Source organism: Bombina bombina, chromosome 3 (assembly GCF_027579735.1).
Source record: "Bombina bombina isolate aBomBom1 chromosome 3, aBomBom1.pri, whole genome shotgun sequence".
In the NCBI taxonomy this organism is placed as follows: domain Eukaryota; kingdom Metazoa; phylum Chordata; class Amphibia; order Anura; family Bombinatoridae; genus Bombina; species Bombina bombina.
In genome coordinates this window covers 956282645-956308315 of record NC_069501.1, presented here as the reverse complement: position 1 = coordinate 956308315, position 25671 = coordinate 956282645, and the positions used below count along the sequence as shown (strand labels likewise).

Sequence of the window (25671 nt, the reverse complement as noted above, 5' to 3'; positions counted from 1 at the left end):
AAGGCAGATAACTCAGAGACTCTTCGAGCCGAGGAAATAGCCATCAAAAACAGAACTTTCCAAGATAAGTTTGATATCAACGGAATGAAGGGGTTCAAACGGAACGCCTTGCAGAACGTTAAGAACTAAGTTTAAGCTCCACGGCGGAGCAACAGTCTTAAACACAGGCTTAATCCTAGCCAAAGCTTGACAAAAAGCCTGAACGTCTGGAACTTCTGCCAGACGTTTGTGCAGAAGAATAGACAGAGCTGAAATCTGTCCCTTTAACGAACTAGCAGATAAGCCCTTTTCTAAACCTTCTTGTAGAAAAGACAATATCCTAGGAATCCTAACTTTACTCCATGAGTAACTCTTGGATTCGCACCAATATAAATATTTACGCCATATTTTATGGTAAATTTTCCTGGTAACAGGTTTCCTAGCCTGTATTAAGGTATCAATAACCGACTCCGAGAAGCCACGCTTTGATAGAATCAAGCGTTCAATCTCCATGCAGTCAGCCTCAGAGAAATTAGATTTGGATGGTTGAAAGGACCCTGAATTAGAAGGTCCTGTCTCAGAGGCAGAGACCATGGTGGACAGGACGACATGTCCACTAGATCTGCATACCAGGTCCTGCGTGGCCACGCAGGCGCTATCAGAATCACCGATGCTCTCTCCTGTTTGATCCTGGCAATCAATCGAGGGAGCATCGGAAAAGGTGGAAACACATAAGCCATGTTGAAGAACTTTTGATTGAAGACATAAACTAAGTTAAAAACATCACAGCCCTCTCACAACGACCTATCTTTAGTTAGGTTGCAAGAGAATGACTGGATATGACACGTGAGGGGAGGAGCTATATAGCAGCTCTGCTTGGGTGTTTCCCTCTTGCAACTTCCTGTTAGGGAGGAGATATAATCCCATAAGTAATGGATGACCCGTGGACTGACTACACTTAACAAGAGAAATAAGAGGTTCCAGTTTTTTTCTATAAGATCATTCATATGGAGAATTTTATCTTTCTATCTATACAGTACAGAAGTTGTCAAATTGAAATGTACCATCTATGTTTGTTCCAAGGATATGATGTTTCATATGAGTTGTACTGTTTTCACACAACCTCAATAAAAATAAAAAAATAAAAAAATGGATTGTATAGGATATACCCTGTGTCTAACTATTCAACTAATTAACATAGAAAATATCCCACATGCCATATAGTGGGAAGTATCTTATAAGTAAGTTCTCCATGTGGATCTCCTAGAAAGGAAAAAAGGGGGTTAATGATACCGTCCTAGATATACTGTATCATCCCTTCTCAGACATTGTGGCTTAGCAGCCTGGGGTGTTTCTGTGTGTCCGCCTTTGTTGCACCTGTTGCCATTCTTTCCTCTGTGGCAGAGGAACACTAATTCCCGGGACCTGCCGCTCCAAGGTAGCTTGGTTCTTTTCCACTTCTGGGGATGGGATTTCCAATTCTTTACATACTTGGGGTATGTCTCCTGGTGACGAACAGAGAAGGCGTCTTCCCTTCCATATGATTATTAACTGGAAGGGGAATCCCCACCGATATGGGATGTTCATTTTCCGGACTAATGTGGTCAGAGGCTTAAGCTCCTTCCTTTTTATGAGGGTTCTTTGCGACAAATCTGTGTATAGTTGAAGGTCAGCATTCTCATACTTGATGGGTTGTTGTTCCCTAGCGAGCTTCATAATGTCCTCCTTGGTTTGATCATTTGTGATGTGTACAATTACATCCCTGGGAGGTTGCGTATCAAATGGCTTTGGACGATGGGCTCTGTGGGCCCTGTCTATGTCAATTTTAGTTGGTGTCTGTCTGCTTAAGGAAGTTAGAGATCTTGTAGATATTGTTCCAGGTCAGGCGCAAGGATGGCCTCTGGTACTCCCCTGATTCTAATGTTATGCTTCTACATCGTCCATTTAAACTTCTAGATCTTGGATGGTGGAGTTTTGCTTATGGATGATGTTGTGTAGTTCCACTATGGCTGAGGAGTGGGTATCCTGCGTGTTTTCCACTGCCTCTACTCTGTGACCGATGTCCGCCATTCCCTTTTTAAGATCGCGGATTTCTTCCTTAATGCATTGCTTTACTTGAGAGACTAGGGTGGAAAAGTGATGGTAGCGTTTCAAATAGGGCTTTGGGAATAGTTAGTGTCCGCCATAACTTCTGTATCTGATTCAGAGGAAACCGCAGCAGAGTCTGGGTCCTCCGTAGTATTGATAGAAGCAGTTTTAGCTTCTAATGTTTTAAAAAAAATATTCACCGATGGTGTCTTGTGATTTCTCTGCTTAGGGCCATTCCCCCTTTTATTTGGCTTTTTAGGAGACATGTTTAAGTTCTGGATGGAAGACTCAAAATTGGAGTCTCTAGCTTGCTTGCGGGCAGATGTGTAGTACTGCAGTATTTTATTTTAATTTGTAGCTTAGCCCCAATTGTCAGCAGTGGTCTGTTTAAGTATGATGGCGTTGTTCACAGTTCATATGGCCCATAATGCCAGGATGGGTTTTATGTCTGGACCCCCCGCCTCCTCTTCTCTGTATCTTGTGAGGTTCTATGATGGTGAATTGTTATTAAAGCTGGCTTTTGTGTTCTATCCACCGCAACCAGGGTACTCAGATCCCCATTCAAATCCCATGTTAGAAAGTGTAGCTTTTCATATCTGCGTTAGGAGCACTGAATCAGAGCGTTAAGCCTCCTATTGTGAAAATAAATCAAGGCTCAGCCTGCTTGCCGGATTAGAGTTTTACTCTTTAGCCACGTGGGTGCCGTCTATGGAAGATGTGACGTGCTGTAATACAATGCCGATCCAGCCCCTTCTATAGTGGCGTAACCTTGGAGTAGGTATTATGGCTGCATACTACATTACCTCTATTTTTGCTCTTTTAGGACTCTGAGTCGCGATGCAGTTCCGACCTTGCTCTGAGGTCGGAAACTACAAGCCGGGTCACTCGATATCAGGGCCTCATTCACAACGGCCTCATAACGGTACTTGCAACTGCGTCAGCTGTCTTCCCTGCTAAGCAGCGACGGTTCAGTGACAATTCTCCGGTCTGGCACATAGCTTTTCTCTGCTTTATTAGGAGGTTTTATGGCTTCTCAGTCAGTTTGGGCATAAGAGCTTTCTCAAGCCGCGGCCATATCCCTGGCTAGCTAGCTCCGCACCCCGTAAGATTAGGTTATTAAATTTTACAGGTAATTAGCACTCTAGCTCAAGCAGTAGTTGGTGCTCTATTTGTAATCTATCCCTTTATTCATAAAACCAGTTTTGATTACTTTTAGTTACCTTGGTTATCGGTTTGTTGGATTAATTTTGTAATACTTTCTATCTATACTCTGCACCCTAGCTCATCCCATAAACAAAAATACCAGCCATACTGATTAAACACCAGCAGGGTTGAAAGCCTAACTAGCTATGTGTCATGGAAGTTTTCATCATAGCTTCAATATGGATATTGTATGATCTGAGTGAACTCCAGAATTCACAAATCAACCCCCACATACACACCCGTTCCTTTTAAAAAAAAAAAAAAAAAAAAAAAAAAAAAAAAGCACTGACTGCTATCAGATAAGTGCTTCACAGGTATAATGGGCTTCCCTGAATGCCTTGAAAAAAACAAAATCCACAAGGAGCTCCCTGCAGTTTTAAAGGCTACATTATCTTGATTTACAGCACCAACAATGTTCCCATTGTAATTCAGAAAACCTGGGCATCGATATGCAACTAAAGATATACATAGAAAGTTAAATACTAAAATAGTTTAAAAAAAAAAAAAAAAAAAGTCACATTTTGAGGTTTGGAGTTTACTATGAATCGTATATATTTTATTTGTAACTAAAAAGTATATAAAAAAGAAACATACTAAAAACATGACTTCAGAAAAACAATATGTACCGAGTTTAAATCACATCCTTAATGGAAAAAAACAAAACAAAAACACTTGCTGAAAAAAGAATATGTACATATTCTACACTAATGGGAGCTAGTTGAGGATTGGTTGGAAACACACATTTGTCTACTGTTGTCGCCAGTAATGCATTTCTGCTCTGGAGCACACAAGGTTTTCTAAAAGGATTGTGAATGACTCCTATCTAATGATTTTCAACTGAAAACCACCATTAAAGTATATGGGGATTTTTGTGTAAAAAATTTTTTCAAAAAAATCATTCGATATGTATGTCTAAAAGGAATGTGATAGATCCCACAGTTATCAATGACTGGAGTGCATTCTCTAGTTGTGAAAGGGACAGTTCACCCAAACATTTTCTCCCATTTAAAATTGTTCTCAATGATCCATTTTACCTGCTTGAGTCTATTTAATTGTTTACAAATAGCTCCTTTACCCCTATTTTGGCATTTGAAATAGACGATTAAGCCTGTGGTATTGTTAACAGTTTGTACAGAAAACCCATAACTTCAAATACTTTATTACATGCAAAAAAAGTCTCCATCCAAAACATTGTCAGTATGGCATTGCTAAGGGACAATTAATTTGCATTAAAGGGACATTATACACTAATTTTTTTCTTTGCATAAATGTTTTGTAGATCTATTTATATAGCCCATAAAAATGTATTTATTTATTTTTTAAATGTATAGTTTTGCTTGTTTTTAAATAACATTGCTCTGATTTTCAGACTCCTAACCAAGCCCCAAAGTTTTATGAGAATACCGTCAGCTACCTACTCCAGCTTGCTCCTGTTTGTGTAAAGGGTCTTTTCATATGCAAAAGAAGGGGGGGGGGGGGGGGAAGTGTCTTATTTCCCAATTGCAGTGGGCTTTCCAGCTATCTTTTCAACAGAGCTAAACTGAGAGTTTCCAAATACGTTTTTAAACAGTTTTATACTTGATTTTTATATCAGTATCTGTGCATCTTATTCTTTATAGTAGTGTCTATTACATGCAGTTATATGAAAATGAGTGTATACTGTCCCTTTAAGCTTAACTTTTCACAGCCTACAGAATTTGATAAGGAAAGTGAAGACTTGAAACTTTGTCTACCTCAAAGAGGTTATCCCAAAAAATATTATATCAAGAGCATACAAAGCATTAAGGGATATGGATAGACGTAGTCTCTTGGATTCTCAGACACAGAGATAAGATTAAGGATAACAATGTACTATTTGTAACTACTTTTTCTTTTCAATACAACAAAGTATGCAAAGTTGTTTAAAAAAATAAATAAAAAAAAAAAACAACCACCATCAACCTCCATGAGGTTCTTGCCCCAATCATTAGGAAATTATGTATATTTGTCAGAAGAAGAAATAAAACATTGGGTAATATCCTAGCATGACGTGGCATAAATATAATACTCAACATTTGACGTCTTGACTTACCTCTAAGGGACACTACAGATGTGGTATGTGTGCATGCCTTTCAATTGCTTGTAACCCATAAAGTCTACACTTTAGAGAATTGTACTAACTGTCGCACTAAATTTGACATTAACCTAAATTGGTGTGAAGTTTGCAAATTACAGTACGTAGGTTGCACTATTAGAGAGACAAGGGAACGCATACAAGAGCATTTAAACGATAGACAACTCCAAACATTGTTCTGCCTTGGCATCTCACTTTATCAATGAACATCAAAGTTCAACTAACCACTTCAAGTGGTGTATAATAGAAACCATCAAGAGACCCCCTAGAGGTGGAGATGTCTATACTCTCATTGCAAAGAGAGAAGCCTATTGGATTTTTAATTTTAGAACTCGTGTCCCTCTAGGCTTTAATATTGAATCCGATAACTTCTGGAATTAAATATGTTGAACAATTAAGCTTTTAATATTCAATTATCTATTAATGGAAAATGTGCATACTCTGTTTTTGAATGTAGATAAGTTGCTCTTTCAATTCATATTATTCCTTAGGTGCATTATACTACATTATACTCTTAAAGGGACATTAAACACTTTGAGATGGTAATATAAAATTATAAATTGTATATATAAAAATAACTTTGCAATATACTTATAATCTATCCCCTTTTCCTGTAATTCAATTCTGAAATTGTGAGCTTTTCAGTTCCTGTTAGAGATGGAAGAGCAGACACTTATATTCCACACAACCATTGGCTGCACACACTAGTGACCTATTTAGAACTGTCCATAACTGGCCACAGCAGAGAAGGTAACCTAAGTTACAACATGGCAGCTCCCATTGTTTTAAAGACACTAAAACGTTGTCAATATTTAAACAACTAATGAAACTTTAAAAAAAAACTAAATTTTTGATACCAGATAAAATGTATTTTCCTGATATGGTGAGTCCACGTCGTCGTCATTCACTGTTTGGAATACCACTCCTGGCCAGCAGGAGGCGGCAAAGAGCACCACAGACAAGCTATTAAGTATCACTCCCCTTTCCACAAACCCCAGTCATTTGACCAAAGGGAAATGGAGAAAAAAGGAATAACACAAAAAGGTGTAGAGGTACCCGAGGTTTAGACAAAAAAAAAAAAAAAAACTTAAAAATAAAGTGCGTGGTCGTGGACTCACCACATTGGGAAATAAATTTATCAGGTAAACTTTTTTTTTTTGCTTTCCTAAGATATGGTGAGTCCACGATGTAATTTACTGTTGGGAACCAATACCCAAGCTAGGACACACAGATGACTAGGCAGGGACAAGACAGGTAGACCTAAACAGAAGGCACCACCGCCTGAAGAACCTTTCTCCCAAAAGAAGCCTCAGCCGAGGAAAAAAGTATCAAATTTGGAAAAAGTATGCAGAGAAGACCAAGTTGCAGACTAGTAAAGTTGTTCAACAGAAGCTTCATTTTTGAAAGCCCAAGAAGAGGAGACACCTTCCGTGGAATGAGCCGTGATTCTCTTAGGAGGCTGCTGTCCAGCAGTCTCATACGCCAAACAAAATTATACTTCTCAACCAGAGAGAAAGAAGTAGCAGTAGCTTTCTGACCTTTACGTTTTCCAGATAAACAAACAGGGCAGAAGACTGGCAAAAATCCTTAGTCACCTGTAGATTATATTTTAGAGCACGCACAACATCCAGGTTGTGCAACAAAACGTTCCTTATGAGAAAGATTAGGACATAACGAAGAAACAACAATTTCTTGATTAATATTTTTTTCCAAAACCACTTTAGGAGAGAAACCGAACGAAGTACGAAGAACGGCCTTAGCATGAAAGAGCAGGCGAATCACACTGCAAAGCCGAGAGTTCCGAGACTCTCCGAGCAGAAGAGATAGCCACAAGAAACAAAACCTTCCAAGATAACTTAATATCTATGGAATGCAATTGCTCAAACAGAGCCTGCTGCAAATCTTTAAGAACAAGGTTAAGGCTCCAACCGATTTAAAAACACAGGCCTGATTCTGACCAAGGCCTTACAAAAAGATTGCACATCTGGCACGTCCGCCAGACGCTTGTGTAACAAAACAGATTAGCAGAAATATGACCCTTCAGGGTACTGACTGACAAATCCTTCTCCAGGCCTTCCTGGAGAAAGGACAAAACCCTAGGAATCCTGACCCTACTTCAAGAGTAGCCCTTGGATTCACAGCAATAAAGATATTTACACCATATCTTATGGTAAATCTTTCTAGTAACAGGCTTGCACGCCTGAATCATGGTCTCAATGACCGAAAAACCACGCTTAGAACTAAGCGTTCAATCTCCAAGCAGTCAGCTTCAGAGAAACAAGATTTGGGTGAAGGAAGAGACCCTGAATTAGAAGGTCCTTCCTCAGAGGTAATCTCCAAGGTGGAAGAGACAACGTCTCCAGTAGGTCTGCATACCAGATTCTGCGAGGCCACGCAGGGGCGATTAGAATCACTGATGCTCTATCTTGTTTGCTCTCCTTCAACAAGTTATTGCTCGTATCAAACGGAGGAAACAGGTATGCTAGTCTGAAATCCCAAGGGACCGCTAGAGCATCTATTAGAGCAGCCTGTGGATCTCTTGACCTTGAAAGGTACCTTGGTGTTCTGCAGAGATGCCATTAGATCCAGCTCCGGCACCCCCCATTTGAGGGTTGAGATGGAAAACACCTCCGAATGGAGGGCCCACTCAACGGGATGAAAAGTCTGTCTGCTCAGGAAATCCGCTTCCCAGTTGTCCCCTCCTGGAATGTGGAGGGCAGATAGACAGCAACTGTGAGCTTCCGCCCACTGAACAATCCGAGCGACTTCCTTCATGGCTAAGGAACTGAGTTCCTCCCTGGTGGTTGATGTAAGCCACTGAGGTTATGTTGTCCGACTGGAACCTGAGGACAACTGAGGCCAAGCCATCAAAGCATTGAAAATTGCTCTCAACTCCAAGATGTTATTGGGGAGAGCAGACTCCTCCTGAGTCCAAAGACCCTGCGCGCCTTTAACGATTCCCAGACTGCTCCTCAGGTCACTATCACCCAGGAAGGTCTCCGAAAGCATGTACCCTGAGACATATATGTTTGAGACAGCCACCACGGGAGAGAGTCTCTTGTCAACTGATCTAGATCTATTCTCTGAGACCGATCCGCATGGTCCCTGTTCCATTGTCTGAGCACGCACAATTGCAGAGCTCTTAGATGGAATCGAGCAAAGGTAATAATGTTCATGGAAACAACCATCAGACCAATTACCTCCATACATTGAGCCACTGTTGGTCGAACAGTAGACTGTAGAGATAGGCAAGAAGTTTGTCTCTCCTGACCTCAGTCAGAAATATTTTCATCGATAGGGAAAATATTATGGTCCCTAAGACAACTACTTACTATCTGCAGAGACGTGGAACAGCTATGGCGGCGAAATTCCCTTTAAAAAGGACATTAAGGAAATAGACTCTAGAGAAATCGCACAAAATAACCAAATATAAAAACTACACTAGCACAACTCACAAGCAAAAAGCAAAGGCTAAAATCTATACTAAACAAGCAATCTATAAAAGCAGCACATAAATTGAAAACCAATTTTATCTTTGCTAATAAAGCCGATAAGTACTCCGCAAAGAAAATCAGAGAAACCATCAGGCTCTCTCCATATCAAGTATACAAAACTCCAAGGGCCATGTAACTTCCCACCCTCAGGAAATTGTTGACACATTTGCACAATACTATAATATATTATATGATGGCACCAAGGTGCACCACATCTCTGCGATGCAACAAGCATTTGATTCCTTTCTACAGAAAGCGAATAAGAAACCAATAACTAAAGAGGATCAGACAATGTTAAACGCTAAGATCACACACGGGGAGGTACTAGCAGCCATAAAAGACCTCAAACCGGGTAAAGCCCCAGGACCTGATGGGTTCCCAGGGGGAATACTATAATAAGGCTTTCAAAGATATATTGACCCCCCCACATAGTGGTGTTCGCAAATCACATTATGGAAGGAAAGGAAATACCTCTAGACCTACTTAGGGCCAGGATAGTAGTAATCCCGAAACAAGGGGAAAATCTTAACTTCTGCGCTAGCTATAGACCGATTTCTCTTATTAATCAGGACCTCAAAATAGTCACAAAGATATTAGCCAATAGATTGAAACACATTTTACCTTCTATTATACACCCCGATCAGGTAGGTTTCATTAAGGAAAGGGAAGCCCCGGATAATATTCGCAGAATGGTATCGGTCATAGATTTTTTTCGAGACCGCGGAGTGCCTTCTCTGATCCAGTCATTGGATGCGGAGAAGGCATTCGATGGGATTAACTGGAAATATATGTTAGCATTGTTGACAAAGATGCGTTTTGAAGGTGGATTCTTGAAGGCTATTAAAAGGTTTATATTCGACACCCACGGCCCAAGTCAGAGCCACAGGACACCAATCAGAACATATACATATCAATGGCACAAGACAGGGCTGTCCACTTTCACCCTTGATTTTCGGACTATGCATAGAGCCGCTAGCTGCATACATACGCAACTCCCCAGATATACTAGGATTAGAGGTAGGGAATATACACCATAAAATTACCCAGTTTGCAAATGATGTGTTGCTCACTATCTCAAAACCATTGAGGTCGCTGCCAAATGTGTACCAAGCAATACAATTATTTTCCCAGACATCGGGCTATAAAATAAATGCTGAAAAATGCGAAGCACTTCCAATATCTCTCCCACGACATACCATTAAACTAATTGAGGCAAATTTTGACTTCCAATGGGTCTCGGAAGGGTTAAAATACCTAGGGATAAAGTTGACAACTAACTTCTCAAAACTATATGCAAATAACTAGGTCCTCCTTTTCAAGACAATTAGATTGGATCTGGGAAAATGGAGGAAAATGGTATTCTCCTGGTACGGGAGACTGCTATTAAAATGACAATTCTACCCAGAATTTTATACTTGCTCAGAGTACTTCCAATCAAAATTAATACCCTAGACCTTGATAACCTTCAGCGAGACATACATAAATTTATGAGGGATAACAAAAACCCAAGGATCTTACATCAAATTTTGGATAGACACAGAGGGGTGGGAGTTCCTAACTTGCACGACTATTATACAGCAGCTTGGTAGGCAGCAGGAAGATGTCCTTTGGCCTGCCCTAGAAGCAGAAATGGGGGGACAAGAAACACCAGATGATATTCTCTGGAATACTGGGACACACAAACATAACAATTCATATCACAATAAAACCACACAGCTTACTAGGCAACAGTGGGCAAAATCCCAACAGATGGGAAAACTATTTCCTACGCACTCATTGATAATACCCTTAAAATATATAGTAAATAAAGAATTTAGGAATCAGATAAAGAAATTGGAGAACAAAGGGTTATATAGGGTGGCAGATATGCTGCTTAAATGGTAAAATACTGACATTCACTCAGCTCCAACAAAAACTAGAACCCATTCCAACACATTGGTTCCTATATCTACAAATGATTTCGGCCACACGTAAATATCTAGGCACAAAAAGACTATGCAGATGACAGACGACCCTGGAACAACTATGCACTGCACCCACTAGACCCAAAAAAGCAATTACTCGACTATACATTTCCATTCAAGAAACACAAACCCAAACTAAAACCCAATTAATGCTACAATGGGAAATGGATATCAATAGAGAGGTGGAGACCAACATCTGGTGTGACACGCTTTACTACTCTAGCAAAGGCCTCATTAGTGCTGACCTAAGAGAGAACATAATAAAAACATCTTTAAGATGGTACTTAACACTAACTAAGACAGCTCACATGACGAAGGGAGGCTTCTAATTACTGCTATAGGGGTTGCAGGGTGTTGGGATCTTATATTCACATGTGGTGGGAGTGCCCCAAAGTCGAAAAAATATGGCAAGACCTGTCAACTTTGCTGAGCACAATGTTAGACGAACAGATCTCTCTCACTCCAGCTCTACTGCATGAACGTATCCCTGGACTTAACTCACACAAATACTTGTATTAGAATTTTATGCACTACAACTAGAGTAGCAATCGCCAAATACTGGAAGACAGCATCACCGACATGGACAGAGGTTCTTGCTAGAATACAAATGGTATACTCGATGTATGAGACAGTGGCGTTAGTACAGGATAAAGGGTCTACATTCCAGAAAATGTGGTTCTACTGGATAATGCATAGCAATAAAAGACCGGAGGGGACTAGAGCATAAAAAGCTGTGGGAACAGAGATAGCTGACAATGCATCACCTAGAGGGGAGAAGGGAGGAGCGGTGACTGGCAGGTTTACCTAAACCTCGTTGAATGAGTAAACAACTATTAGATACTGTAGCGTTAAAGTATACAGTGATGAAATAAGATTCAATGTTATAACTTACGTTTTGTATTTTTTTGGTTTTTCTTGTTATGTTTTAAATGTTTAAGTTAGGCTTGGTAATTGCTCCCCATTAAGCTGTCATCCCTGTAGGGGGAGACGCATTGTCTTACGAGTAGAAAGAACAGCATGGGAAAATTATAGAAAATGTGACACTCCCTCAAATGTTATAATGTGGATGGAAACAAAGTCATGTGAAAAGGTTCAACAAAGAGACACTATCAAAAGCCATGAGATGGCATAAGGTAAGGAGACCCATAAGTGACTGAACAAAGAAAGACATACTGGTTGGGATGCGGGTTCAGTAAAGATATCTATGTAAAAAGAATGTGGCTTTTGTTATGCGAGATGTCTACATTGTAACCTATTTGTGCATATGCTGATGTTAAAAGAAAAGGAGTGTGGTTAATAATTATTTCAACTTATGTGCTCGCTTCGGCAGCACATATACTAAAATTGGAACGATACAGAGAAGATTAGCATGGCCCCTGCGCAAGGTTGACACGCAAAATTTGTGAAGCGTTCCATGTTTTGAATCGCACTCTCTCTCTTAAAAAAATAATAATTATTATTTCAACTTAAAAAGAACATTAATCCCTTCTTGGGTTTGTGTAAAATTGTGTTTGTCCAACGCTGCTTAGATAGGCCAAAAAGTAAATTATGTAAGCTGCAAACGCTGCAAATCAAATAACAGGTATATGTAATTTGAAGCATTATGAAAATCTAGGTTACAGATTTTATTTTTTGTGGTCTCTTTGGAGAGTGTGGGACAAAATATATTTTTTGACGGAAAAAAAACAAAAACGTTTAATGCTCATTTTATTCCAGCAATAAAATACAGAATAAAATAAAAACCTGCTGTGTTGTGGAGAGCATAAGGGAAAGAGGAGTAGAAAAAGTTGAAGTTATTCCAAAATAAACTAGGCAACAGCTCTACACCAGCTGATTAAAGCGTGCAGGCAATACCTTTATGTAATAAAGAGGAATGCTGTCCTGTTAACAAGGTCACAGCAAGGAAGTAGTCTGGGCATTCTTATACACAACTTGTGTGACCTCTAGGGCTGGTATTGCCAACAAACTAGTTCTAGGATCTTTCTGAGCAGATATTGTGGAGGTTAATGAGAGAAGAGGAGATCAAAGACACCCAGCACTGCAATACATGTGACCTTGTGCAGCTGAAACAAGGACAAAGAAACATGTTTCACCAGTTGCACTAAGGGGCTGTTTCATCTTACCTTTATGAACTATTACTACCTGTCCAAACTGGATTTTCATTGTCTTATCTTTTCAGTTTACACAAATGACTAAATGTCCTCATTGCCTGTACTACTGGAAGCTCATTAACCTGAGAGATGAGACTTGTAAATATAAAATGAAGTGAAATTGTAAGATTGTTATTTAGTTTTTCTTTTATCAGTGAATAGTCCCAAATGTCAGCTGTAATGTGATATCTGTAAATGTACTACAAAATGTAGCTATTAACAGACAAATATTTGAATGTGCTCAAATCACGTCTATTAATTTGAAACATTACAATAAAATCAGCAGGAAGACAGGATTTTTTTTACTAAAGCAAACATTACTTTAAATAAAAATCCTCTAATATGTTTTCTCATATGGTCAGTTTCATTTCAGTTTTGAATACAACGTCCTTTCTCGTCTCATTTAACTACTTGCTAGCGACATGATTAAACTATTTGCTAGCAGATGGTCAGACCTACAGTAAACAAATAGGGAGAGAGAAATAAAGGTGGAGAAAGAAAAAAAAAGAAAAAGAATGAGAACAGAGACAGATAAAGAGAGAAAGAGAAATTTTTAAATTACTTGAGTGTGTCAAAACAAGAAAATTGCTGAATTAAAGGACCGAGTTCTTCAATTGAGGCAGAAGAAATAAATACAGGCTGCAGTCTTACGCCAACATTTTTCAACATTTAAAAGTTAAGACACAGCCCTAGAATCTTCTAAAATTCAAGGAATAACTTTATCAGGCATGAAGATCTATATGTTAATTATATGCTAACAACCTGCTCCTCCTATTGTCAGGTGAAAAAGCCCTTTAATAAGGCCTTGCATCAATATATGTAAATACAGCTACATGTGAGCACTACCTCTAAACACAGATAAAACAAAACTTACGCTATTCCAGGTTTTACAGATGAGGCAGACATCACATATAAAGAACGACCAAGTTATCAGGAAGTTTCAAACCGGTGTTCTGTCAGAAGAGCAAATTCATCAGACTAACGAAAGGAAGCGACGTTCCGTCAGCTGTCTGATAAATTCATACCACGCATGCGCTCCTCAACGTAGTTGCATTCCAAAGCGATTACATCACAACCTAAAGTTCGCTCTTCTGATAAAACACTGCGCGCACTAACAGCCGTTGGACACTTGTTACAGCGCATGCGGGAAATACAAACAAGATTACAAACGCCATATATACATATACAGGTGGCCCTCGGTTTACGCCAGTTCAATTTGCGCCGTTTCAGAATTACAACCTTTTTTTTCCAGTCATGTGCCTACTATTGAAAAGCATTGAAAAGCAGTGCACTAATTAAAATAGCCAGTAGGTGGAGCTGTCCGCTTGTGTTGCAGCAAAGATATGCAACTTAGCAGACTGAAATTAATCTGTGTACACAGAGCAGACTAGAACTATCGAGCAACAAGATCTAGCAGCCACTTCCCTATTATCTTCCTGTCCAGCTGCTTGAGGTGAGGGTGCCTAACCGCCTACTAATCACTCCAGATTGAAATGCATAGAATAGGTGCAGACCCAATATTATCTAACATGCTAACAATGCAGGGAACTGTTTGCAGAAAAATGCAAGTAAAAAAATGGTTTTGTTCATTAAACTTAGTTTGATGATACAGTCTGTTGTGTGATTATTTAATTAGGTTTATAATGCTTTTTAGCATTTAAAGTCATTTCAAAGCTTTAAAAATGAAATTTTTAGGTGTTACTTATGACAATTTTATTTACAACCATTCCTTCTGGAACCTAACCCCGGCGTAAACTGAGGGCTACCTGTATATTAAACGTAGCTGCAGATTGTGACCAGTTTAATTATTATATATAAAGACGTTTGTAAACGTGTTGGTAACACGTGTCCAACAAGTGTATAAACACAGAGTGATGGTAACGCATTTAATTCACACAGCGCGCGCAGTGTTCTATCAGAAGAGATAACTTTAGGTTGTGACGTAGTCGCTTTGGAATGCGACTGATGAGGAGCTCATGCGCGGTATGATTTGTTAGCAGACAGCTGATGGAACATCACTTCAGTTCGCTAGTCTGATGAATTTGCTCTTCTGGCAGAACACCAGCCATCATCTTAAAAACACCAGAAAGGATATAAATACAAATCTTTGAAATGAAAATAGTCAATGTAATGTACCTTGAGTTCTGTAAAAACACCCTCCAGATGGATAGGAATTAATTAAATACTGAGCATAACTGGGATAACTACCATTACATTTTTCTACCTGCAAAACAATAGCTGAAATACTAAATACATATTAAAAGTTGTAAACCTCAATCCTCCCACTATGGTGTGGTTCTGGCCAATGATTTTGGAAATAAAAAAAAAAATTAACAATCCTGTGCTACTAAACAGTTTGTCTTAAAGGGGCATAATACTCATATGCTAAAATCACTTAAAACTGATGCAGTGTAACTGTAAAAAGCGGACAGGAAAATATCACCTGAGCATCTATGTAAAAAAGGAGGATATTTTACCTCAACTTCCTCAGCTCACCAGAGTAAGTCCAGTGTAGAAAGTTATACTTCAGCTGCTGTCCAGCTGCAGGTTTAAAAAAAAAAAAAAAAAAAAGAAAAAAAAAAAAGAAATGAACAGCAGCCAATCAGCATCAACAGTGCTGAGGTCATGAACTCTTTTACTGTGATCTCATGAGATTTCACTTGACTGTCATGAGATTTCATAGTAGACTTCCTTAAATTGAATAAGGAAATAAGGAGTGTGCATGAAGCTCACTCCCTTGCCTATCCCAGGACAGACATACTGATTTGCTGCTTAAAGTCCTTTACAATGGGGTGTGAATACTTAGGACATTTTAAGATAAAATATCTTTCTTTTTTACATAGAGATGTTCAGGTGATATTTAAACTTGTTTTCAATAGCATACAAAGACTGGCAAACACAGAAAAACAAGGAAACCAAAAGAAAAAGTATGCCAACAATGTGACAAGGGAAGGCATAAGACATTTTCTCCTGCAACGCCAAAAATACTGAAATGCCTGCATTTACGTTCTGAAACTCAGCTCAGATGCCCACTTTTGGCCTTACTGATGAGCAATAAAAATGTAAAACACTTACTGGATATCATACACACCGTAGAGTGGTTTGCTAAGTAAATAAAAAAATGCCAGAAACTGAGAAAGACCATATAAATAATATCCACAAGTGACTGATATGGCACCCTATACTTTATGTCCAATATTACAGAGACTATGATATTTTAGAAGACAAAGTATTAAGACATTTTCTTTTATCTTTGCATGAAAGTTACCTGTTCCCTGTAGAAAATTGGGAAGACTAAGATCTCTGCTATTAAAGGGACATACCCATATACTAAATCCATTTAAAGTAATGCAGTTTAACTGTCCAAAGCCGAGTAGAAAATATCACCCGGACATCTGTGCAAAAAAGGGAAATTTTACCTTAACATTTCTTCAGATCCCAATAGTGTTCTGTGAACTAGACATGCATTTGACACTTGTTTAGCAACGAACGCCAAAAATGGCCTCGCCAGCAGTGAAAATACAACACACACAAAGCTCTGGATTTGCACAGATGTGCAAACAAAATAAATGTATCAAAAACATATGAAATCTTAATATGCATTGTTTTGCAAGTCTAGGACACACCTCTTGAAAAGCCTCTTATTTCCTTTGCTGTGGCCAATTACTAAGATATACAATTACTAAGATATATACACGCTCCTGCACATATCAACCAATCACTGGGCAGCATGTCAGGTTCTGCATCCCACAGAAAAAATTCCAGTCTCTCTGGGGATGCGAGTGTAACTTACATGAAAAGCAGGGAAAATACATATTAATTAAGGCTGCAACCAACGATTATTTTCATAATCTATTAAATCGGCCGATTATTTTTTTTATTAATCTGAACAAAAAAAATGTTTCTCCTATATTTAAAATACAATCCACATACTGAGTTACAAATATAAACTTCAGACTAAAACTTTACAACGCTAACGCAACGGTTTTTATATAAGCAAAACACCACCACAAACTGTTTCACAAGAGGTAGACTATCACATACCACCTTTTAGAAAATTTGCATTGAAATGCAAAAAATGCCAACATGATCACATGTTCTTGGCTGAGCAGGCACTTTTTTCAGCTATTTTACCTGCAGCTAGATAAGAGGTGTTCAGATGTTGTTGAGGTGCCTGAGATGCATTAGTAGGGTTTTGCCAATTTCACAAAGGTAGGATATTTATCTTTGCTAACTCTACACCAATGCAAGGTGTCTCTTAAAGTAAACCTGGACTTCATTCTAACATAAAAATATGTATATGCAATGGTAAATAACCAGCTATAAGGTTAGGGGGAAAATATCTAGTCCGCTCCTAAAATAACAAATACTTAGAGGTTGAAATTGGTACATATTACAATTAAAAAGTCAAAACCGCTAAGAACTTGATATATATCAATAACAGGACAAAGCCTTACACATTTATCTATATAGAGTACATATAATCAGCAATAGCAAGCGATCCGCTAATAATTGTGCAAACAGATAGTGCACATCAATTCAAATAACAAATCCCATCAATCTAGGGCTAGGTGTAAATAACAAGCGCTGCACTATATCATGCAAAGCATAGCCCCAAATCACCTGATTTAATATAAACAATCCAAATGATGACTCCTATTTTATTTCTTGGTTGCACATAAGCCAGGAGTAGCTGTAAACTTATACTGTCCTGAAAAAGTGAAAAGTAAACGTCTGTAGATGTCCTTTAGGCTAAGGGTATAACTATAAAACACAATACCATGTGCACGAGGTCATTGTAGTGAAGCAGCTGGTGCTGTGCACAGACCAACTAATAGATTATGAAAATAGTTGTCAACAAATCTCATAATCAATTAGTTATTGCAGCTCATATTAATAAAAAAAAAATATATATATATATATGCATGCACGTGATTGAAATTAAAATTTTTGTGACTGTCCCTTTAAGATCAGTTGACAGCTAGGCAAATAAGTGACATTCCAGCTCGGTCCAGGGCTCTGATAATGTTCCCTTCATCTTTACAGTGTGCATCATTCAATACACATAGCATTTTAACTTATAACTTTGGACAAATTTGGCTTTAGCAAAAGCTATATATTTTAATATTCTATAATACCACCTAACCACATCTCTGGCATTTCAAACTGTTTGGGACTTTACACTATTGATGCTACATTCAACAGCTTTGTACAGTACATTTTAAAATTTTAGCACCACATGAATGTAGCAAAACTCTGGCCAGTCTGGGAAGACAGAAAACCTGTTTATAATCTTTGCTGCAGGCTTTTAACAAAAATGCAGGCTTCGTTAAACTAAAGCCTAGAGCCGACTTGTTAAACTAGAAAACTTTTTTGAGATACAAAACAAGGGCACACAAGCAAATGTGATCTGCAGCTTGTACATTACAGCATATTGTCAATACGGAGGGCCCGATTAGCTAAACCTCGCAATTTCAGATGTGTTTTCTCAACGGCTATCGTAGGGGCTGCCCTGGTAGAATTATTGAGAGGGGGGGCACTTTAAAAATTAAATCCTGCAGCCAATATAAATTACATTACACTGCTTTCTGTGTATAGCACTTTACAGTCGCCTATATTTTCAAATGCATGTGTTTTTCTATTTATTTTTAGTGTTATAAGTATTTTGCGAAAATCTTGCCACATTTTAGTTGGAGAGAAAAAGCTGTGAGATCTGTAGTACGAAAACCTTTTCAGAATTGCGCTGCAATTATAGAGACAATTACATATACACCCATGGAACACCCACGTTCAGCCAACCTTCCGGAAAAAAAAAAACTTACACTGTAATTTGGACTTAAAAGTATGAATTTCTGGGGGGGGGGGGGGGGGGGGTTGCGCATCAACTGTACTTAAAGGGACATTTTACACTCAATTTTTCTTTGCATAAATGTTTTGTAGATGATCCATTTTATAGCCCTTACAGTTTGTTTTTTTTATCCGTATAGATTTGCTTATTTTTAAATAACATTGTTTTGATTTTCAGACTCCTAACCAAGCCCCAAAGTTTTAGGAGAATACCGACATATACCTACTCCAACTTGTTCCTGTTTGTGTAAAGGGTCTTTTCATATGCAGAGGAAGGGGGGGGGGGGTCTGTTTTTCCCCACTTGTAGTGGGTGTTCTAGCTACCTTTTTAACAAAGCTAAATTGGGAGCTTCTAAGTACGTTTTTAAACGTTTTATACTGGATTTTTATATAAATATCTGTGCATATTAGTCTTTATAGTAGTATCTATTACATGCAATCATATGAAAATTGGTGTATACTGTCCCTTTAAATTATGATTTTCGCTGTGTATATTTAATACGATTTATTCCTGAGTAATTTACATACAGATTTTACATTTTTGATAAAATTATTTTTGGTGAAAAATGTTTACAATTTTTGATGCAACTTAATACATTTATTTCTGTGTATTTTTGTATGAATGGTTCAAATGTTCATTTACTACAAATTTTATTGTGGACATCTCCTCCCCATACCAAAATGCAGTATATGGTACTTAGCTTTAGATCATTCCACCAGGGAAATAGGACTGGTGAGTATTCTTTAATCATCTCGCCAGCCCAGAGACCTTTAGATCACCCGGCCCTGAGTCACATGAACAACAGTATGAAAAAGCTACATGTTAAAAGTAACACTAATCATCAGCTTTAAAGTATATGTCCGGTATTTCACACAGATGCATGAAAGCATAACTGCAATTAATTAAAAATATGGTTATTTTGAAATTCATTCTCACTGTTTATCTAAAAGAGTTGCTGCACATATGCAAACACATGTCAGCAGTGGAATGCAGTTAAAACTATATTTTAACACATGACTAGAGGGAGGTAGACAAACAATACTATGCTTATAAAATGTCCCATTAAAGGACCAGTCAACACATTAGATTTGCATAATCAACAAATGCAAGATAACAAGACAATGCAATAGCACTTAGTCTGAACTTCAAATGAGTAGTAGATTTTTTTATAACAAATTTCAAAGTTATGTATATTTCCACTCCCCTTGTACCATGTGATAGCAATCAGCCAATCACAAATGCATATACGTATAGTCTGAATTCTTGCACATGCTCAGTAGGATCTGGTGATTCAAAAATTGTAAATATAAAAGAGAATGTGCACATTTTTTTTAATGGAAGTAAATTGGAAAGTTGTTTAAAATTACATGCTGTATCTGAATCATGAAAATTTAATTTAACCTGAGTGTCCCTTTAAGTAGAAAAGTAACATGAACACAAACTATAATGCATTGCTACTATTGTGACAATAAGTCTTTTTGCTAATTAAAAAAATAAACATTAAAAAATGCATGTCTTGCTTATACAAAAACATCAGCTCAATTCACTCTTTGTTGCAGCCACCCATATAAGTTTGGATGAGTTAGTGTAGTCAAAGACATCACAGTGTAGTGCAGTACGGTGAGAAAAATGCTTGTTGAGCAACTCATTACTACCTAAGGCTAGAATGAAATGCACTTTGTTTTTGTGTTAATTAAATGGGCAAAAAAAACCTGCAAAAATAACACACTCTTATCAGCTAGGTCCCAGTAGTGCATTTTGGTATCTGAAATAGCTGCGTTTGCTTATGGTGTCCCTTTTGCTTCATTATCTTGGTTTCCTTTGTTGAAGGAGCAGCAATGCACTACTGGGAGGTAGATGAGCACATCTGGTGAGACAATGATCAGGAAACTGATTCCTGTTAAAAAACTGTTCTAGTAAACTGGAAAGTTGTTTAACCCCTTAACGACACGCGTCGTACAGGGTACGTCTTGCACAAACTGGTCTTTAAAGACCAGCGACGTACCCTGTACGACGTTGGGGTTGAAAGCGGATGGAAGCGATCCTGATCGCTTCCAGCCGCTTTCCGGTTATAGTAGTGATGCCTCGATATCGAGGCATCACTGCAATAACATTTTTCCCCATCCGATGCAGAGAGAGCCACTCTGTGGCCCTCTCTGCACCGGACATCGATGCCGCGATCATTGGTGGGTGGGAGCAGACGTGGGAGGCGGGTGGGCGGCGATCGATGGCTTACCGGTGGGCGGGATTGCTGGGGGGGCTCGCACGGACGCGCGCGTGTGCACAGGGGAGGCGGGCGGGCGCGTGCACGGGGAGGGAGCGGGTGGGAACCATTACACTATGGAACAGTGTGGTTTCTATTTAGAGGGAGAGAGGGGGGAATAAATAGGTTTAAATAAGTTAATTGAAGTGATCTGGGAGGGGGTGGGGGTAGCTACACTACAGAAAAGTGGGGAAAATAAAAAAAAAATATACAGTACCCAAGATGGCTCCCAATAATGTAGAGGGGGAGGGTTAGAGAGCTGTTTGGGGGGGGGGGGGGGGGGATCAGGGAGGTTTGGGGCTAAGAGGGATGTTATACAGCAGCATATGTAAATATGCTCCCAAAAAAAAAGAAGAAAAAAAAGTAAAGATACCTTTTATTTTAGTACTGGCAGACTTTCTGCCAGTACTTAAGATGGCGGGGACAATTGTGGGGTGGGGGAGGGAAGAGAGCTGTTTGGGAGGGATCAGGGGGTCTGATGTGTAAGGTGGGAGGCTGATCTCTACACTAAAGGTAAAATTAACCCTGCAAGCTCCCTACAAGATCCCTAATTAACTCCTTCACTGCTAGACATAATACACGTGTGATGCGCAGCAGCATTTAGCGGCATTCTAATTACCAGAAAGCAACGCCAAAGCCATATATGTCTGCTATTTCTGAACAAAGGGGATACCAGAGAAGCATTTACAACCATTTGTGCCATAATTGCACAAGCTGTTTGTAAATAATTTCAGTGAGAAACCTAAAATTGCGAAAAAAATTACGTTTTTTTTAAATTTGATCGCATTTGGCGGTGAAATGGTGGCATTAAATATACCAAAATGGGCCTAGATCAATACTTTGGGTTGTCTACTACACTACACTTAAGCTAAAATTAACTCTACAAGCTCCCTACATGCTCCCTAATTAACCCCTTCACTGCTGTGCATAAAACACGTGTGGTGCGCAGTGGCATTTAGCAGCCTTCTAATTACCAAAAAGCAACGTCAAAGCCATATAAGTCTGCTATTTCTGAACAAAGGGGATCCCAGAGAAGCATTTACAAACATTTATGCCATAATTGCACAAGTTGTTTGTAAATAATTTCTGTGAGAAACCTAAAGTTTGTAAAAAAAATTGTGAAAAATTGAAAAAAAAAATGTATTTGATCGCAGTTGGCGGTGAAATGGTGGCATGAAATATACCAAAATGGGCCTAGATCAATACTTTGGGATGTCTTCTAAAAAAAATATATACATGTCAAGGGATATTTAGGTATTCCTGACAGATATCAAGGTTCCAATGTAACTAGCGCTCATTTTGAAAAAAAGTGGTTTTGAAATAGCAAAGTGCTACTTGTATTTATTGCCCTATAACTTGCAAATAAAGCAAAGAACATGTTAACATTGGGTATTTCTAAACTCAGGACAAATTTTAGAAACTATTTAGCATGGTTGTTTTTTGGTGGTTGTAGATGTGTAACAGATTTTGGGGGTCAAAGTTAGAAAAAGTGTGTTTTTTTCCATTTTTTCCTCATATTTTATAATATTTTTAATAGTAAATTATAAGATATGATGAAAATAATGGTATCTTTAGAAAGTCCATTTAGTGGCGAGAAAAACGGTATATAATATGTGTGGGTACAGTAAATGAGTAAGAGGAAAATTACAGCTAAACACAAACACCGCAGAAATGTAAAAATAGCCCTGGTCCTTAAGGGAAAGAAATTGAAAAATGGCCTTGGTCCTTAAGGGGTTAAAATTGCATGCTCTGAATCATAAAATAAAATGGAGTTTAGTGTCCCTTTAATTTTGGTGTTACTGTCCCTTTCAATATTTGCAATACAAAAACATAGCTAGCAGCAGAAATTACACTCCTAGTGTGGGGGGAGGGAGATAAGTAATAAAATGTTGGGTTTTGGTATAGACAGATGAGATAAGATAAGGTAGCGTGTATAGAAAGCTATAAAAGAAGGAGATCTGAATTAAGCAAGCTCAGCACATAAAATGACAATTTACCATACATTTCATACTCCTCTACTGTTATAAAAAGTCATTGAAAACAAGCCAATTTTACAGTACACTGTCTCTAACCTATTCACAAGGAATAAAAAGGTTATATGCAAGCAATTTCGCAATAAAATGCTCTAACACAGAGCATTCTGTGTTTAACCCCTTTCAGGAGCAATAAGAAAGCACTTTAATGCATTAGAGCAGTGACCCCCTGTACCTCTCCCCAGACATGAAGGACCAGAACAGTATTTTAACAGGCACCAGAGTTTCCTTAACTTATGAAGTTATACTAGCAACAATTTGATGCAAGAAGAGCTAAAAAGAACAATAATCACAAAACTGAACCTTTAAAGAGACACTGAACCAAAAAAAATTATTTCATGATTCAGATAGAGCATGAAATTTTAAGCAACTTTCTAATTTACTCCTATTATCAAAATTTTCGTCATTCTCTTGCTATCTTTATTTTAAAAGCAGGAACAAAAATCTTAGCAGCCAGTCCATTTTAGGTTCAGCACCATGGATAGTGCTTGCTTATTGGAGGCTTACATTTACCCACCAATAAGCAAGTATAACCCAGTTTCTCAACCAAAAATGGGGAGGCTCCTATGCATCACATTCCTGCTTTTTAAATAAAGATAGCAAGAGAATGAAGAAAATTTGATAATAGGAGTAAATTAGAAAGTTGCTTAAAATTGCATGCTCTATCTGAATCATGAAAGAAAACATTTGGGTTTAGTGTCCCTTAAATAATCTTGAAACCTGTGGACAACTTTGAGTAGCAAATCTCAATAAATAGAAATATTTTACCACTGCTCTTATTTTTGAGTAAACTAGATATGAAAAGGTCTCCAATTTATCAACTTGCAGATTAAAGGGACAGTAAAAACAAAACTCATGATTTAGACATCTGAAATGTATAGCAAGTTTCCAACCAACAGCTTTATCCAGTTTGGGATTGCTCTACATTGAAGTGAGCGATAAAGCAGGTTGTGATTAAGTAATAATCCTGTGATGTGTTAAAAAAAAAAAACACACCAAGGAGAGTTGAGGTTATTATGAAAAGACCTTTTCATAACCTAACTATTTTTTTACATTTTTTTTTTATAAAGATAAGGATACAATAACAGAATGTGCACAACTGTAAAAAGAAAACTGTCATTATAACAAACTAAAAAATCCCCAAATTAGCATCAAAATAAAGTGAAGCAGTTTGAAATGTCAGACTCCCTTTGAATTTCATCTAAATGTAGACTAAAATAGAGCAGAACACCAAATGGGACTGTCTTGATTGCTATAGGTGCCTGCCGTGCCCTTTCAGCGAGGGTCTGAATGAGCTAGAAAAGCACAAGCTTAAGTTTATGCCGTAGAAAATACTCCTTTGGGATAAGTGCCAATTGATGCGAGATATTCACTAGCAACATGTGAAAAGCATTTCAGGAAGTTGCATATAGGCAACATACTTCTGACATCTTGTAACTGGTATCACAGAATATGTTGAATTTACTGTGACGTATGCAGTTTGTAACTTATTTGCGTTCAAACATCGATAACCAACAGTAAGTACATTGCATGGGCATTACAGTGCATCTTTAAACCAACCTGAATCTTGGTGAGGGGCAGGCACAATACTATATGCTGCTGTGCATTAGCACCAGATACAGTTACATGTAAGCTTGATTAAAGCCCTAAATGGGGCTCAGATACTGGTATGACGTACTTTGTAAATCCCTTTAAGTGTAATGAATTAGTTATTTGTATTTGACAAAGCTTCTTGCCCTTACTACATGCACTTGCACCCGGCAAATGCTAGGCAGTGTAATAACTGGAAAAAACAGTGTATGCCACTTTAATCCGTTTAATTTAGAGGTCAACTATAAATATTCTTCATAAAATATGATATTTAAACTAACTGTAGCGGATGGAACGGGCGGTTAAAAAGCTGTAGTGATTTATGTGAACAGAAACCGGGCATATCTATATATAGGCTGACAAGCCACCGTAGCTCACTTGAATAGTACCCTGCGCGTAACACATGGTAGGTGCGCGCCCTCCAGTCTCATAAAACATATAACGAGTTAACTACAGCGGTGCCCATGAACCTACTCATTAATCTTGGTTTCTACCACTCACATAAAGATATATACATACCGGCGGGATATGGGCACACGGGCCTTGCAGCGACTCTAGCCAAAGGGAAATAAAAACCAAGTGTGTACTGTGTATAATGTACCCAATGACTCGAGGCATGTGGTCACGCCCACTGCCCCGCCTCCAAGTACTTGTTTGGTCACGCCCGCAACAGCCACCTACCACCGCTAATGTGTCTGTGGTGGTTCAGTCCTCCCACATGCCGGCTGCTAAAAGATCCGATTGGAGAATGAACAGCAGGGGGCTGTGCTGCACGGGCACGTGAAGGCAGAGTGATCGCAGTGTGAAGGGCGTGTTTAACCCGTGGTGGGCTGGACTTAGAGTTGAAAATGTCAATGTTGTCATTCAAATGCCGACTGTAGTAAGCACGAGATTTCAAGACCAACTACGTAACACGGGGGCAATTCGTGCTGTTTATTGTAAATAA

General features: G+C 38.5%; 1 protein-coding gene and 1 non-coding gene across 3 annotated transcripts in view; one reads left to right on the top strand and one right to left on the bottom strand.

The window, feature by feature from the left end:
- SLC25A30 (solute carrier family 25 member 30) overlaps positions 1-25326 on the bottom strand; it is a 265044-nt gene extending 239718 nt beyond the window's left edge. For both annotated transcript variants that reach the window (XM_053707997.1, XM_053707998.1), the window contains exon 1: positions 25245-25326. The gene's annotated coding sequence lies outside the window, so the exon portion shown is untranslated. The remainder of the gene's footprint in view (positions 1-25244) is intronic.
- Positions 12156-12263, top strand: LOC128655163 (U6 spliceosomal RNA). The gene has a single exon (XR_008401708.1). It is a non-coding gene; the product is annotated as a U6 spliceosomal RNA (small nuclear RNA).
- Positions 25327-25671: the final 345 nt, after the last annotated feature.